At 44.4% G+C, this 16,325-nt stretch overlaps 1 long non-coding RNA gene across 19 annotated transcripts in view; it reads left to right on the forward strand.

Moving 5' to 3' along the window:
- The window catches only part of LOC104847219 (uncharacterized), a 301,670-nt gene that overhangs the window by 46,315 nt on the left and 239,030 nt on the right, over positions 1-16,325 (forward strand). For 14 of the 19 annotated variants that reach the window (XR_010317870.1, XR_010317874.1, XR_010317873.1 and 11 more), the window contains exons 2-3: positions 6,469-6,669; positions 7,089-7,726. This is a non-coding gene — a long non-coding RNA (uncharacterized LOC104847219). Of the gene's footprint in view, positions 1-6,468; positions 6,670-7,088; positions 7,727-9,769; positions 10,096-11,050; positions 13,783-16,325 lie in introns of those variants that run through there. The other 5 variants (XR_010317861.1, XR_010317859.1, XR_010317860.1 and 2 more) reach the window with 5 other exon arrangements.

The raw sequence follows: 16,325 nt of genomic DNA on the forward strand, positions 1-16,325 counted from the left end.
ACAAGCTGCCGGGTAACAAGGTCCATCCTCCCAGCAAGGGGTAAAAAGAGGTGGCTTTCAGTCACAAAGTGACATTTGGACTTGTACAGAGTTGGTGTGACAGCGCCTGGAGAGAATAGCTCACTCCACCTCCACAAACTTGCTAGTCACGATGCCAGCAGTCTCTGGCCACTCCCACAAAAGATTGATGAAGGGCTGGGGAAGCCACATCCCGAGAATCAAGGTGAGCTGGGGGTTGAGGACATAGGTTGCTTGTTGTCTATCACTGGCAAGAAGCAAATATAGGTAATTGCACAACCATCGTTTTATGGCTCTAAGTGAATGTCAGTGAAAAACTACACTGTTTTCCAAGTCGTTTCTTGGAAGTAAGTTGTGGGTAAATTGCATCTTCTTGTAAAGCCTGGAAACCCAGCTTCCTTTGGTTTGTGTTCTTAAATGCTTTGATGATGTGGTTTGCTTTTTTCTCCAAGAAAAAAAAAAAAACAATAAATAAATAAAGGCTGACAAGTGAGTGAGATTGGCAGCCAAGCTTGTCTATGAGCACAGTCACCCAGGGCACGGTGTTTGGTGATGAAGGAAAGACATTCAACACAGAAATGTGACCCATTCTAAATGGACCTACCAGCATTAAGATGAGGAAAATATGTATTTCATTACAGGGTATATGTTGCCATCCTTCTGAGGGAACATGTACATTAGGATTTCTTTTGCAAGGATTATTTTTACTTTGTCACCAAACTGAGACATGTGTGCTTGCTCCTTGCCAAGCGAAGATCGCTGCTGTTGTTCTCTGAGAGACTAGGCTTCATTCCCTAGCAACAGGCAGCAGCAGAAAGCCAGCTTTGTAGTCAGTCCCTGTCGCCTGATGAACGCGGTGGGAACGGTGTCAACAACAAAGGCAGCAGTGGAGGAAGGCAGTCAGACAGAGCCCTGCGAAGCATGTCCCATCATATCACTCATTTCTTGTCATCCTTATGGCCAGAGACAAGTGGGAAGAAGACCCCAGCCATGTGGGAAGTCCCTTTGATTTGCCGAAATGGAGGATGACACTTTATTTTGCAGGCTAGCACTGCTGTTCTGAATTAGTTCCAATCAAATGTTTTAGACCTGTATTTTAATTCTTTTTCTCGGGGTTTTCAAAGCCAATACCTAAAGCAAATTGGTTAACTAGCTGAACCTGGGACTTCTGTGTGCTGCCTCAGAACTTCAAGCTGGCGTTCAAGGAGCTGGCAGAATGGGGCCTCTCGGCCAGAGAATATAGACACAGAGTTTCTTGGTCCCACCTCCCTTTGCAGGCGAGTTTCCTGGCACTCAGTGCACTGGGATTTGTCACTTCTCGAGTTACGCTGTAACACAGGCAAGTGTTATAAACAAAGTTTTTGATGAAGTTTGGCATCCTGAATTTTAAATTTACAAAATAAATCATAGTTGCTATTTCATGCTAATGAGACAGGTGCAGAGCAGGTGATAGGCCCCGGTCGTTATTGTCCACTGTTTCTCCCAGGCCTTTCATTTGGCTTCTTTGCTGCTTTGTCATGAACCCAGGGTGGGGATTCCCTCCACCGGGGTTGAAAGGAAACCTACATGGACACATTTCATGCCACATTTTTAAAAATGAAATGATTAAAAAATTAAAGAGTTGGAAAAAGTTGAAAAGGCAAATGCTCATGTATGTCTGTATGTACCACAACTTAAAAAAAGGCAGAGCTGGGTTTAAGGAGGATCTTTTTAAAGCAAATGATGGAAACAAACTGATCAGTAGTGCAGTTTTATAAAACATTTAAAAACTTGTTCTATGTCAATGAACTGTACATGTAGAAATTGTGGAATGGGTATACTTAGCTGTTTATATTTTCAGAAAAATAAAATAAATATTTTTTTAAAAGAAAGAAAAAAAAAACTGTGTTGCTAACTGCATATATGCATTGTTAATTTTCTGAGGTTGCACAGTCCTTGACCTCCACGACACAGTTAAGACAGAAGGGTCGTAAGGAACAGAACTCCTGCTTGAATACACATTTGTCCTGTAACGTTAGTGACAATCTCCCCTTCTGTGTGGAAGATCCGTCTGTGGTTCAGGGACGCCGTTGGCTGTGGACTGGCGATTTCTATCGGGTTTGCTGCAGCTTTTCTTACATGATCCTTTAGGGCTTCATTCCCATTCCCAACAAATCAGGCAAGACAGGAAGTGGCATTTGGAAAGTGTGAAAGATGTTCAGCAAACATCATTCTTGCAACAGCCAGAGGGTGGTGATTCACTTATCTATCGCTTGATAAAGTATAAAGTGATCATCCTTGGTGGCTAAACAAGCTGTCGGAACTACTGAACTGTGATCCTGGTAGAAGACTCCTGAAGGCAGACACTTATCCAGGATCTTTTACTGCTCCTTTGATACAACTTCTGTCAAGACAGCATTAATCGTGGTTATAAATGTTTTGTTTTTTTTTTTTTCATAAATGTTTGGTGTCATGCTGGTTTTTCCTCTTTAATGACAATTTTAGGTATTAACTGAGGAGGGCTCAGATCCTCCTCCATTTCAGTAAACACCAGGCTTATCAACGACTCTCTTCCTTGGTGCTCTGTTCACTGTGGTTGGCTCACCTTGGCCACCATCCTTGTGACTACGTGTGAAAGTGGGCTTATATGCCACTTGTCACCTAGCGCCACTTTCTTTTTAATAGAGCTTAGGCAAGGAAGAGAGAGGACACCATGGGGAAGGTTGTGTTAGGCAAATAAGAGTTAAATATTTTTGGATTTCTAGCTCGGAAATCAACAAAACAAGATCTGCTCACAGAAGTGGTTACATCTAAACTAAGTATAGACTGGAGATAAATCTGACAGCCTCTGACATCTTTAAATGTCAAACCCACCGCACATCACAGATGACATCGTACCTAATGATCGAACTCCTTTTAAAATATACTTCATGTAAATACATTTTGTGAAACCACAAGCTGTTTCTCTCAGTTTTGTTTTCAGTTGGCTTTGATAAAGAGATTGGTTGGCATCCTACAGCTAATTAAACAGTTTTCAAACCAACATCAATGGAAGGTTTTACATGACTCTCAGAAATACAGTTCTTTCTTCATGGCCCAGGATTATCCACAATGATTTCTAAATGTTCTAATAGACACTGTCAGAAGGGAATTATTTAGCTCTAACCTGAGTTTATGGGCAAAATCAGGCTGTTTCAGTGGTGTGGGTCCAGATTCTGATCTGTTTTTTTTAGCTCGACCATAGCACCAGCACGGTGGGTTGGATTCATGCTACCAAAAAAAAAAAAAAATTCACATTTCTGTGCTCACTTAGATATGTTAGTATTTAATATGTTGTAAATTTCTTGTATTTATTACATATTTGGCTTTGTGACTAGAATACTATTTTATTTTTTTCTTTGTGGAAAATTGAAAATGAAATTCAAGAGACCTTCCTTCCCAGAACAAGGATTCTCAGGTCTTCTCTTGTCCTTGTCTACTGGGGTTATTTTCTTTCTAGTAGCAGTTATTTCTAGATTCTGCAAAGTGATTGCTTGATTTTTTTTTTTAAACATAATATTCTAATTTTACAGTTGAGCCTGCCTAGCCCCTAAAGTCAATTTCTTTAACTGCTTTCATCATCTCATCTGTGATAGACAGGCTTTAAGTAAAAAGGTAGCATCTAGTAAATGAAGGGAAAGTCACGTTGTACTTAGGAATGCTTCTAAATATAGCAATGTTGTTTTAAAATTGGTATTAACAAATGCATTTTGTTAAAAAGAGGAAGAACAAGTTAGCTAGGTTGCATGTGAAATGACTGTGCTGAAAACATTGATTTTTAATCTTGGATGGTTCACATTTTTATTTATACACTTGAAAAAAAAAGTTGGAATTTTTTTTTTAATGCTTTGAATATTTCTTCAATGAAAGCTTTTGTGCTGTGTCCTCTGATCTGAAGAAATTGCCAGGTTACAGATACAATAGGGGTGAACTTGAGTTTGTTCCGTGAGCGCGGCCTTTTCAGTTGTGGTAAAAGAGTTAAAATGACAACGGTTCTGAAGAAAGTGCTTTGTGACCATGTCATGTTTCACTCTTTCCAGATGACTAAAATCACCATCATTCCCCAAGCCTTACGTGGGGAGGAAGGGGATCTGTGTGGTTCAAGAGAGTGGCAAGTGTTAGTTCAGGTCAGGCTTTTTCTGAATGTGAACATTCGGTTATCCTGGACAAGGACAAGGCAGGTATTCTAGGGTCACATACTCATACTGAAAATATCTTAAAGTCACAAATTAAGGTGATTGCCATTGTCTTTTATTGCCTGTCATCTCTAACTGTAGTGTTCTTTCAAGGTTTGTTGTTGTTTGTTTTTAAGTGTTGTTGTCTTACACAAGCCAGGCTACTTGTTTTAAAGTATCAGAATAAAAAATAGTCCCGTGATATTGAAAGAACTGGAACATAAAAACATAAAGTGCAAATTCTGAACCACATTTTCCAGAGCAGAAGATGTCATGACACTGAAATTGTCATTAGTTCAAGTTTACAAAAAACAATGCCAACCCTTTACCATGAGTCTCTGAAACTGACCTCAGATGTGGGTCCTTCTCGGGGATTTAAAACTTCTCACGCCTAGTTTTCTTGCCATGCCAGTCACCAGGTATTTCCAGAGTTGTTCCTGAATTTTGTCATTTGTTCTGCAGTCCTTTCCCCTGTTTATTTGCTGTAATATGTTTTATGAAGAAATCCACTTTCCAAAGAAGCTAAGGCTTCTTATTCTCTGTGAGTGTTTCCTTTCTTAACTACTTTAAGAATTTTCAAATATGAATATATCATGAGGGTACATATTTATGTAAAGAATGTGGGGAAAGGTGGTAACTTTTTTTTTTTTTTAATTGTTTGAAAACAGGGAAACACTGTGCAGACTTTACTGGTGTTTTTCAAATTGGTGCTCAATTTAATTAGTCAAAGCACTGAGTAGCATTTCTTTTTAATGTAGATGTTAAGAATGGCTCAGCTTTGCTAAAGAGAATAGCAAGAACCAGTGCTCAGAGTATTGCCTGAAAAATCTAGAATGTCTACAGGCTGTTGTGAACAATTCTCTCCCTTTATGGAGAGTTGTTTGGGCTTTTTAGAAACTCATTAATTTGATTGTAAGTGCCTCAGTGTCATCAGGAAAAGGAGCTTTAGAAAATGGTTTCAGAATGTGTCATTCTCTCCCTGGTTTAATCTGAGACAGTGTGTGGGCACGTTGGTATTTTAAAGGCTAAAAATGTTGTAGACATTGCTGTACCTTCAGATACGAGGGAGCATTGCAAACAGAGAAGAGTTTTCTTCAGTCTTCTCTCTGAAATTCTCCTTTTCTTCCTCGTAGCAATTCTTGGGTTTTTAGGAGAGATTCTTTGATTCTTTTTCATATTCAATTTGTTGTTGTAATTAAACAAAAATAAATTTTAAAAGTCAAGTCAGCTTTCCTTGATTTTTATTTTTATGTTTTTTATTTTAATTTTAGTATTTTTTAAAAAATAAAACCCTGCGTTTTCATTTTAACTAGTTTCATTATTTTTTTTATGAAATCGTTGGCGGCACAGGACTGCCATTTGGTTTCAATATTAATATATAACATGAACTACGTAGGTGTCGTCTATTTTCGTAGTAAATAACTGCTTATACGATTGTGTTACTGTAGCATAATTCAATTGACTCTTTTACAGTTTTGCTTTGCATCTTCAAACGATATGTGGGGTGTGTGTGTGTAGAATAACTATAAAGTGTTTTGTCGTTAAAAACAAGTTTCATCGTGACTTGGTGGTCAGAATCAGGGAATGTCACGTAAGGGTTTCAATCCAATCATCAGGTTAATCGTTAATTATTCTTTTTCCAAGAAAGATTGATTAGGTTGTTTCAGAAATTGAATTTACTAGAATTCTTTTTTTACTCTTTTGTTTTGTTTTGCATTTTTACCCTTAAAGAGGGGTTAATTTAGTAAGAAGATGTATCTTTTCTGTTTGTATTGTGGCTTGTTCATTTTCTCATCAACTGTATTTGGTACCTAAAATGTTGAAAGCAGTTTGGGAACAAAATGTCTGCTTAAACCATGACAGAATTGGCCACAATTTGCCGATTGGGCTGATAACAAAAGCCAGCAACACAAAATAGGTAGAAAAACAGTTTGTTCGGTGATGTGAGACCACTAAAGTTCTTTTTGCATGTGTTTTTTTTTTTTTTCAATCTGGTGTTTATGTTGTGATAGAAATACACGAAGAGGGATTTTTGCTCACCCATAATTTTTGATTAACCATTTCATCTGTGAATTCCTTTTAAACTTTCAGAAAACAAGCTGTTCACCTGGCGTTGACTGACTACACATTTGACTTACAACCAGCTTTCTACCTAAACTGCAGATTACACCTGGTTGTAAATGTTTCAAAGTTCATAATTTTATCAAAATTCTATCTTTTAAAGAAGTATTTAAATCCCATTTTTTCTACTCTACAGCATTATATGACTGTCCCCACATTTTTGCAAGTGTAAAGCAAAAATGCCATCTTGCACCTAAAAAAAAAGTCTTCTACCTGGGCACACATTGGATAAAAACTCCAGCAGCTAAAAGTCCACACTGACTCTTGTTAACTTCACAGACTGTGAACAGACGCCCAGCTTCACAAGACAATGTGTGATTTCAAAGGCTGGAGCCAGGTAAGGGCACCCTCTTTCTCAGCACGTTGCTTTGACTTCTCGTGCCTCGTGTGTTTGAGTGTCTGGTGGTCTTATTTGTTGTCTTAAAAATCAGATACTCCTGGGCAATAATTAAGATGAGGCTTCTGTTTCTACTTATCTAATCTTTGTTTTCACAAATAAATACAAATAACTCAAACTGAAACCTGATGGCTTTGGTGATAATGAAATAGCAGCCACGGGGAAATTTTCTTCATCTTAATGTTCTTTCACAACCCACATGCAGTTTCGGTAGGAAAATTATTAACCTTTTCAACAGCTTAAAGATGGGCTCGCAACAGACTCCTGAGTGTGATTTGCAGGTTTTGGTTCTATTTTGAGATTTTTGGTGTGTAGAGTTTTGTCTTTTTTTTTAAAAGACAAATTGCTTTCTTTGACAGCGATCGTATGACTTGAAGTTCTTCACTTGACGTCTTCCCGGTGTGGGCACATAGTCTGGTATTTGTGTTTATTTTTCACGATAGGTGGGGAAGTGGGAGGGAGGATTCCCACCTCCTATTGTTTGATTCTAGAAAAGAGAAATGCTTCCTTATTCTCCCTGGTGTTCTCCGTCCTCGTTCTCTCACGAGAAGCAACGATTGTGAGGGTGGCACATGACGGAGCAGTGTTTCATTCTGTCGTACACAGGGTGGCTATGAGTCGGAACTGACTCGACAGCACCTCACGACAACAGTTCTCGCGAGGAGATTGTGAGCCCCCCGCCAGCATTTTTAAACCCAGTCGAACCACATTTCGTAGATGGCACATGGCTCCCTGTTATGCTTCAGACCTGACTCCTGTCTGCCTCTGGTGGCCTCATTTCAGCGTCCATCAAACCAAAGCCAGTCTGACCAGTTTGGGCTTGTTGTCCTGAAGGTCTGCACAGCCCACGGTTTTCAGTGTGAGGCCTTGGGTGGGGTTGTCCTCCCAGGTGACTGCTGTTACAGTTGCACTTCTTTGGGAGGAGGTCACGCTGGTGTAACTCCTGCTTCTTCACCTGAAACACACACCAATGCGGAACGTGGGGCAGGAGAGGCAGGTGAGTGGAATGCAGGTGAAGGGGTATCGGATGGTGGTTTCTGTTCTGAGTGACTTCTTGAAGTCTGGCTGGGACAGTCACACCTGCAGGGATAGCCCTGCCTGGGAACGCAGCCCCACCACAGGCTGCCCTGGGTCTGGCCAGGTTGTGCCTGATGAGCTGACAGGCACCCGGTGTGCCTCCTCCCGTCGTTTCTAAGGCCCCACCCTACCTATTCCCACCACCCCTACAAAGCTGAAAATGGAAACTGAGGAAAGCACACTTTATCTGTAACAAGTACGTGTACTTCCAGTTCTGCCGCTTTCAATGTCATAGTCCGGGTTTTTTTTTTTTTTTTTTTTTTTCTCATACTTCCTGTATGAGGTTAGTGTTTTAAAATGATAAACTATTTTTTTCACTCTTTTTTTTTTTTTTTTTGACCTGGTGGCATATTGACGCCTGCCTACCCTACCCCTTTGTGAGCGTTTTGCTGGCCCTTTCCCCTTGAGTATCTGCAGGTGGTGGTAGGCAGACTGCTCTCACAAACCTCTCGCCCCCAGGGTGGCAGTAAGAAGAGTCAGGCTGCTGACAACATGGTCCCTCCTTCTATCCGAGAGGAATCCAAAAGACACCAAAGCTCACAGGCCAGCTAGGAGCCTAAAAAGAGCGAGCCGGCAAAAGGACAGGGACCCCAGGGGGCATAAAGCTGGGCTCGGGAGAAATACTGGTGCAGGTTTAACTAAAAAAAAAAAAAAAACTAGCCACTTGAAATCCTTTTCTTGGTATCTTTTCTGTGTGTGTGTACTTTACAGTGCTTGTGTTTATTTTTATTCTGAGGGGGTATTCAGCCCCACACTGTGCAGGTGAGCAGCATCCAGAAAAGGAGGCTAATGGATGAACCCTGCCAACATTTTCTCCCCAGGTCACCCCAAGAACTTGTTGAAACACCTGGGTGACTGCTGAGCTGCTTGCCCTTTCCTGGGGGTCTCAGGAGAGAGCTCGGGTACAGTTGACTAAACTGTGAACATCAGAAGCTAGCTAGCCCTCAAGCCACCCACGGTCCCTAGGGACCATCCCACGGGCCCCATGCCTAAGACAGAACTAGGAGCAGGTGTCACGGGACACCAAAGGTTCCTGAGCGTGCTTCTGAATTACCTGGGCGGAGTGGGGGAGGGAGGTCTTTAAACTGCACGCTCTGGGCCCCATCCCAGAGTTTCCAATTTGGAAGGTCTAAGGTTTTAAGGTAGACCTGAGATTCTGCGTTTCTAACAAATGCTCAGGTGGTGTGATGCTGCTGGTCCACAGACCCACTCTGAGAACCACTGCTTAGGGCCGTGGGTGATTGGAATGCTACATTTTAGACCTAGTCAGATGGAGTCCATTGGTTGTCTCGGTTTTTCTTCTAATGCTGATGTTCTTTTCCGGGGTCCTAACAGAGTGCTGGAAGTTAAATCAGTCTCTTAGGGGGCCCTTTTCACTTCTCGGTAGCTGTATAGCAAGGCCACTTGTAGTTCTGGCCCTTGACAATGTCTACCAGTTGCCATTGAATAGACTCTGACTTATGGTGGCCCATGTTAGAGTCAAGCTGTGTTCCACAGGGTTTTCAATGGCTGGTTTTTCAGAAGTAATTCACCAGTCCTTTCTTCTGAGGCTATGTTGTTGTTATTGTGTGCTGTTGAGTCAATTCTGACTCATAGCAAAATCCTATATGACAGAGTAGAACTGTCCCATAGGGTTTCTTAGGCTGTAATCTTTACAGGAGCAGATCGCCAAGTCTTTTCTCCCGTCAAGCCCCTGGTGGGTTAGAGCCACCCACCTTTTGGTCAGCATGTTTTTGAGGTTCGCTTCTTTAAAAAACAGTTTTTACGTTAGAGATGGAGTGTTTGTATCTATCTTTATCATGAGCAGGGTTCTGCCCCACGCTATGGGATTCCTGGTCCAGCATGACTGGACTGAGAAATAACCTAACGAGGGACAGCCCTTGGGCCACCAACCCTTGTCTCTATTTCCATCTCTAGTGTAAACCCAGAAAGTTATTTACTAGGTACCTCTCTGTGCCAAAAGGTGGGCAAACTTCCAAGATCCTCCAGGAGTTAAGCTTTCTGAATCTCTTGTGAGACCCTATTCATCCCGGAAGATGAGAGCACATCGCCACCTGGACCCTGGATTAAAAACTGGGTGCCATCATTTGCCAGTGAGTTGAACTTCCCCTTGCCTTGGCTCCTTCCTTGGTAAGAGATGGTACAAATGGCACCAACCTGAGTGGGCTGAGGTGATGCTTCAGTGAGAGCACCCCACAGAAGCAGTGTCTGGCTTATGGGAGTCTAGGGGACCTGGTGTGCTCCCGGGCAGGTCTGGGGTAGGCGCACAGTTCACTGATGGGTGTTGAAGGTCCTGCGCAAGGGCACGAAGTCTTTCTGAATCATGTAATGATGCGTGTAACACTTCATAGAAACTGCTTCTCAGGGGAGGTCCCCTTGGGGAAGGCTCTAAGTCTGCTCAGGGTTACGTGGCTATGGCTCTAGAAATGGGAGCCCATCAGAGACGAGGGCAGGAGGATCCCTCTCCCCCAGGCCCTGACTCTAGATGGCAACATCCTAGTAATTCCCACAAAGAACTCACATGACTTGTCACTGAAGTTAGTCCGTGGTAAGCAGTAAACATTTCCTGAGGATGCCGCTAGGTTTTACTTTTCAGAGGAATAAAAAGTGACCTGAGAGCTGACACCTTGGTGCTTCTGAGCAGTCCCCAACCTCCTTGGCAACTGTTTCAACATCTCAAAAAGTTGGCTTCCAACATTGTTGGAGTCTGATGGGAATCAAAATGAACAGGGTATGAGTGCCTCATTCATTATTGCCCTACGTATTGATATAGATATTGGTGATGTGAAAGGGGTGGGACAGGGCCAAGTTTTGCACGTGGTGGCTGGGCCCTCTGGCCTGGCATCTTAGTGGCGAGGTGTTGGCAGTGCGTTGCTTGTTGCCGCGGGTCAGAGTCCATGCTCTTCCCGTCTGCCTTCCTCGGTGCAAACAGCTAACGCACTCAACTGCTAATTGAAAAGTTGGAGGGTCAAGTCCACCTAGAGGTGGCTTTGAAGAGAGACCTGGCAATCTACTTCCGAAAAATCAGCCATTGAAAACCTTATGGAGGGCAGTTCTGTAGATGCACAGGGGTCTCCATGAGTCTGAGTCAATTCAACGCCACCTGGTAAACCGGCTCCTTAATGCTTATATCCCAGGAAGCAGAGGCTTAGATCAGCTTGAAGCACAAAACACTCTGCCCAGTGAACTATCCAGTGTAGGAGTATGGGCTGGGGTCTGAGATATGTTTCTTTTCCCTTCTCAGTTTCCCATGCTAGGAGCCTTTCCTCTGATCACTGATTTGGGGCCGGTTGGGGAGCATCCAGGAGAATGACTGGCCTACATTTCAGGTCCCTGATGGGGATTTGTATTCCCAGTCTGAAGTTAAAGTTTGGTCTGTGTGACTCAAGGCCATCCCTCAGAGCTGGGCTAAAGAGAAACAATGTTCCCACAGTGGGAGATACAAATGAGGCCCCTGAAAACACTGCAGGAAACAGCACAGGTCAGCCAAGGTGAGTGAGAGCAGCCCTGCGTGTGCCCAGAAGCTGTCCCTGTGCTGGGAGCCTGGTGTCTCCACCCTCCCTCTGTATGACATTCAATGGCAGGGGGTCATGATGTGCTGATAGACTCTGAAATAGGGACATACATTTTAAAGTCCCTGGGTGGGTCATCTTGGGTCAGGACAACATGGAGTCACGGGACTTGATTCCTCCATAATCCATGCAAAAGCTCCCAGACAATCTGGTGCAGGGCCTGCAGTGGGAAGCTGGAATTCAGGATTTCTCCACTTTGGCCACTGTGCCCATAGGTATTAGGCCTGTGGGGAAAATACTAGACTCCAAGCTGGGAGGCCGCATTCCAGGCCTGGCTGTGTGACCTTAAGAAGGTCACACAGCCCTCTCTGCGCCTCACTGTCTTCACTGTAATACCAAGGGTTGGATCCTGAAGGTCCTGACACCTCTCGCTTCGCAATCATGGTCAAACTCCCCATGGTTGAGTGTTCCATGTTGATGCTGGCCTGCAATGTTGGCTTTTGGTTTTTCATCCCACTTGGAAGTGGGGTGACTGGTGAGGAATATGGGTTCATAAACCACCTCTCCATTTTAATGGTGAAACTAACGGAGCCAGATTTCCCCTTCCACCCATGTCAGCCACTGATGCATTTCTTAGTTCCTCTTTCTTTTTGCCCACCCAGAAGGGACTGTGTAAGAAATCCCAGCCCAGGATGCCTGATTTTAAGCCACGTTAGAAAATGCTAGCTCACGGGACATCATCAGGAAGCTGGTTTCCCCAAACAGCTTCATCTGGGCAGCATTCTTCCCAGAATGCATACAGAATCAATTCTCATAAAGTCTGGTATTGCATTGGTACTAGCAAATGAGGCCTTTAAGAAAAAGCAAAGACTGCAGGCATCTGTGTGAATCAACTATTTCATATGTACAAGACACGGGGGAAAGATGCTGGGGAGAAAAAATGCAGAGTTTCAGAAATACATAGAGGCTGTCACATTGCCACATGAGCATTGTGACAGGGAGAGTCGAGAGCAGGAGAGAAGCTTTGCTCTCTGTAGCCTGCAGAGTCCTTAAGAGAAGAGCTTCATCCAGGCCGGGGGTGGGCAGCATCTGCCCTCAGCAGGAAAGCCTTCTGTCCAAACATGCTGGGCACTATGACATAGAAACGCATTTGAACAGCTTTATTTCCTAACTTCTTTCATATGCTACTGAGTCTCTAGGGGAAGGATGGCACTTTCCCAAGATTATCAGCTCCACCCCGTCCCCCTTTTCACAGAGCAGTTTGTGCCATTTACAAAAGTCATCAAGCTAACTCGGTGTTGCACCTTGGGCAGGCTGCATGTGGAGGGGCAGCGGGGAACCTTCAGCAGAGCCCATTGCGTCCCTAGCCATCCAGGGTGCCCAGTGGGAAGATATGGCTGGAAATAGCAGGGCTGGCTTCAGTCTGACCTCACTGCTGGGGCAGTGCTCTCTCCAGTCTGACCTCCCTGCTGGGGCAGTGCTCTCTCCAGTGCCCTCTCTGCTGGGACAGTGCTCTCTCCAACCCCTCCTGGAAGAACAGCTCCTTCCCAGAGCAGCAGATTTAAAAAAGCAAAGCTGGCTTGTGGGGCCACAGGGCAGACTCTTGGAAGATGAAGCCACCTGTTTTTCTGAATCTACCTGTCTCTCTGTCGGTCTTTGGAAGTATCCTTTCACTTGTTTGGGAGAACTGAAGGTGATCTTCCACAAACAGTGTGCAACTTGGGAGCCAAATCATGCTGGTGTTTTCACAGGGTCCCAGTCTTCTGCAGCTGCTCCCATCCTGCCCATCTTCAGGACAGCTTCGTCAGGGCCACACTTCTCGTCTTTCCTTCCCTCTGCCTCAGGGAGGCTGCAGGCTGCATGGCACAGGCTGGTCCTCTCAGGATCCTCTGAGGCACCTGGGAGGCAGACTGTCTCCGGGAGGCTCTTATCTCCCAGGTTGGGAAGAGAAGAACAGATTAGAGGGTCTGCTGCCGTACTCCCGCAGCCTGGTTGGGCTCAGTCTCTACCCTGACATCTCAGCAAGTCTTGTACGCTTGGGGAGGGGATGCTGAGGGCATCACTTGGGAAAATACTCGGGTTGTCATCTAGGTAAGTCCTTAGCTAAGTCAACAGGAGAACGTAGGGAAGAGTCTTCGTCTGGACCGGGAGTCAGACCCTGACCGATAGGATCGGAACTGACTTTGACTTTTCAGGAGATACATAGGGTGACCCAAACAAAGCAGTGGGCTTCTGGAGCACCTGCTGTTTCGGTCTCCTCTGAATTATTTAGAGTGACACCCTGCACCCCCGTCACCACCCACAACTTTGTTGATGATGGCTATTTGAATATATGCTGATAAATTTGATTCCTCGGCTTGGCGTGGCATTTATGATCTGTCTTTCCCTTTTCAGTTTCCATGCACTAGAGCGACCGTCTCTCAGTGCGGTTGACAGTGATCTGTGTTTTTCATGCATGTTTTTGTTTCAGAATAACTGGGAGATGAAACAGGAAGCGCTGTGACACACTTGATCGAAAATGACACAGAAAAATCAGGACTCAGCCCCCTCAGTGCCTCTACCTGCCGCCCTCTGGTCGCAGCAGAGTGCCGGAGAAGGGAGGGCCCCTGGGACGTGAGTCTGACACTCTGGACTCCGAGGCCCTCCACACTTCCTCATGACCTGTCTGTGATGTTTTGGTCACAGTCTAGTCTGGTCAGCTTTCCATTTATGTGGCTAGTCTCTATGTGTCTTGATCCTTTCTTCCTGATTAAAAGCAAAGCTAAAGAAAAAATGAATTGTTTGTTTCTTATTAGCTATATATTTAAACACTAATTTAAGGTTACTGAATAGTGTTTGAAATTAATTTCTACAAGGCCACAAGTAAACCCTGTCATAACAAGACAGGTCATCGTGGCATCTCGAAAGCATGTTGAACCTGAATCCCTTAATATCCACCTGTTTTCCCTGCAATTTCTCACACTTCTTAGAAGACCTCTCTAGAGTCGGTATCTACCTGCATGTTGAAATTTGAGAAAAACATTGGGAAACATTTGGAGGTGTCTTTCCACATCCACCCTGATTATGTCCTGCAAACTGTGACCCCACAAGTCATCAGCAACCTTGAGCTTTCTACTGGTGGGCTCTGCCCTCCCTTCTGCTCCCTCCTCCATACATCCATTACCCTTTCACTTAGTCATTCCACAAAGATTTATTTAGGAATCCCTGAGTGGTGCAAACGGTCAACCCCTCAGCTTCTAACCGAAGGGTTGGTGGTCCAAATCCACTCAAGGCACCTCAGAAGAAAGGCCTGGCAATCTACCTCCCAAAGGTCACAGCCATTGAAAACCCTATGGAGCACAGTCCAACTCTGACACACATGGGGTCACCAGGAGTTTGAGTTGACTCAACGGCAATGGGTTTGGGGTTTTTTGGTTTTGTGTACCAGGCATTAGAGACAAAGCAGTGGATGAGATCAACACCACGCTTGTCACCCAGCAGCTCTAGCCAATGCACTGAGTGGGCGTCACTGGGGCTTTGCTCAGGAGTAAGGGAGTGCTGTGCAGTTCACCATGAGTGTCATTTTGTTTAGATTCCTGGATTTCTTAAATTCCTCCTTCAAATCTGAGCACCAGATTGGCAGCTAAATATCCCTTAAAAAAGTTAAATGTCAAAGCATTCCACCTTTGGAGTCCTGTTCTTTTCTCCACCCCTGAGGTGGACAGCTTGATCCTCCAGGAGGCCTGACCAAAAAGCCCACTAGTAGCTGCCTTCCAGCACTTCTTGTCAGTCTTCACTCAAGCTTAGCAGACATCGAAGAATAAATTAAAATGATCACACTGTACTGTTTCACAACCTCTCCTACTTAATTTATCAACAGGCTATGAAGAAATCACAAAAGCCTCTACACTCATGCACAGAGTGTACTGCAAGGTCCATAGCCAGGTCCCAATGTCCTCTACCCAGGGAGGCCGCCTCTGACCACCATGTCCTAAGAGGAGCCTTCTTCTCTTGCTGTTTCTCTCTCTCGTGACCCTATTTTATTTTCTTCTAGAACTTATCAATATCGGGGATCATCACATTTATTCATTTACTAAGTGTCTGTCTTCCTCTCTCCCTCCCCCAGCGTTCAGCTCAATGAAGGCAGATTCAAGTCTTATTCCCTAGTCTGTTCCCAGCACCTGGCACTCTGCTAAATAAATATGTGTTGACTGTTTCTCAGAGCGACACTGATGTCAAGCAGCCCAGTATTCTGACCGTGGTTTGATGGATGAGGACACTACAGATCTAGCTCAGAGCCTAGTAAATGGAGTAGCCAAGGAAAGACCCAGGCATTCCACTGAGACACTGCTTGCAGAAAAGGTGGACCATAAACTACCTGCTCTCTAGATAATCACATTCGCACCTGAAACCAAGCTTTGCCTTGCTAGTAAATGTTCCCTACTAAATTCTATTTGCTCACATTTCTGGAAGATTAAAGGCCACCATGTTGTGGAGGGAGGTGTCCTCAGTGGGGCACCTGGGGAGCTGGGTCTTCTCACTCTGCCAGTCCTTGTCTTGAGCAAGTCACCTAGCTTCTGAGGATGCTACTGTCCTTGACAATGCTTTAGGAAGATCTGATGAAATGATTGCAAAGACCCCACCCTGCCCTGAGTTTATTTATTTATTTTTCCTCTGCTGGTTCTATTTCTCTGGGTTTACCAGGTGAGGAGACCTTGCCGAAAGGTATCATATGCAAAAGAGCCACACCCTTGAAAGTGTGAGAAGCCCAGGTCCCATCATGGGTTGTGAATGTGCCCCATGAAGTGCTTACACAGACCTCAGCTGACCCCCTTAGACAGACCTCTACCCTGGCATGGGGACTCCCATTGGGAAGAATGTCTCTCCACTGGTGATCATTCCCCACCTGTACTCTTGAGCAAGATGAAACTGCACCATCTACCCATTTTCCAGAGTCTTACCAACTATGGTTATCTGTGGCCTCAAAAAGATGGAAGTCAAAGGCCCAGGGAGAAGCAGAAGTAACGT

Source organism: Loxodonta africana, chromosome 15 (genome assembly GCF_030014295.1).
Source record: "Loxodonta africana isolate mLoxAfr1 chromosome 15, mLoxAfr1.hap2, whole genome shotgun sequence".
Classification (NCBI taxonomy): domain Eukaryota; kingdom Metazoa; phylum Chordata; class Mammalia; order Proboscidea; family Elephantidae; genus Loxodonta; species Loxodonta africana.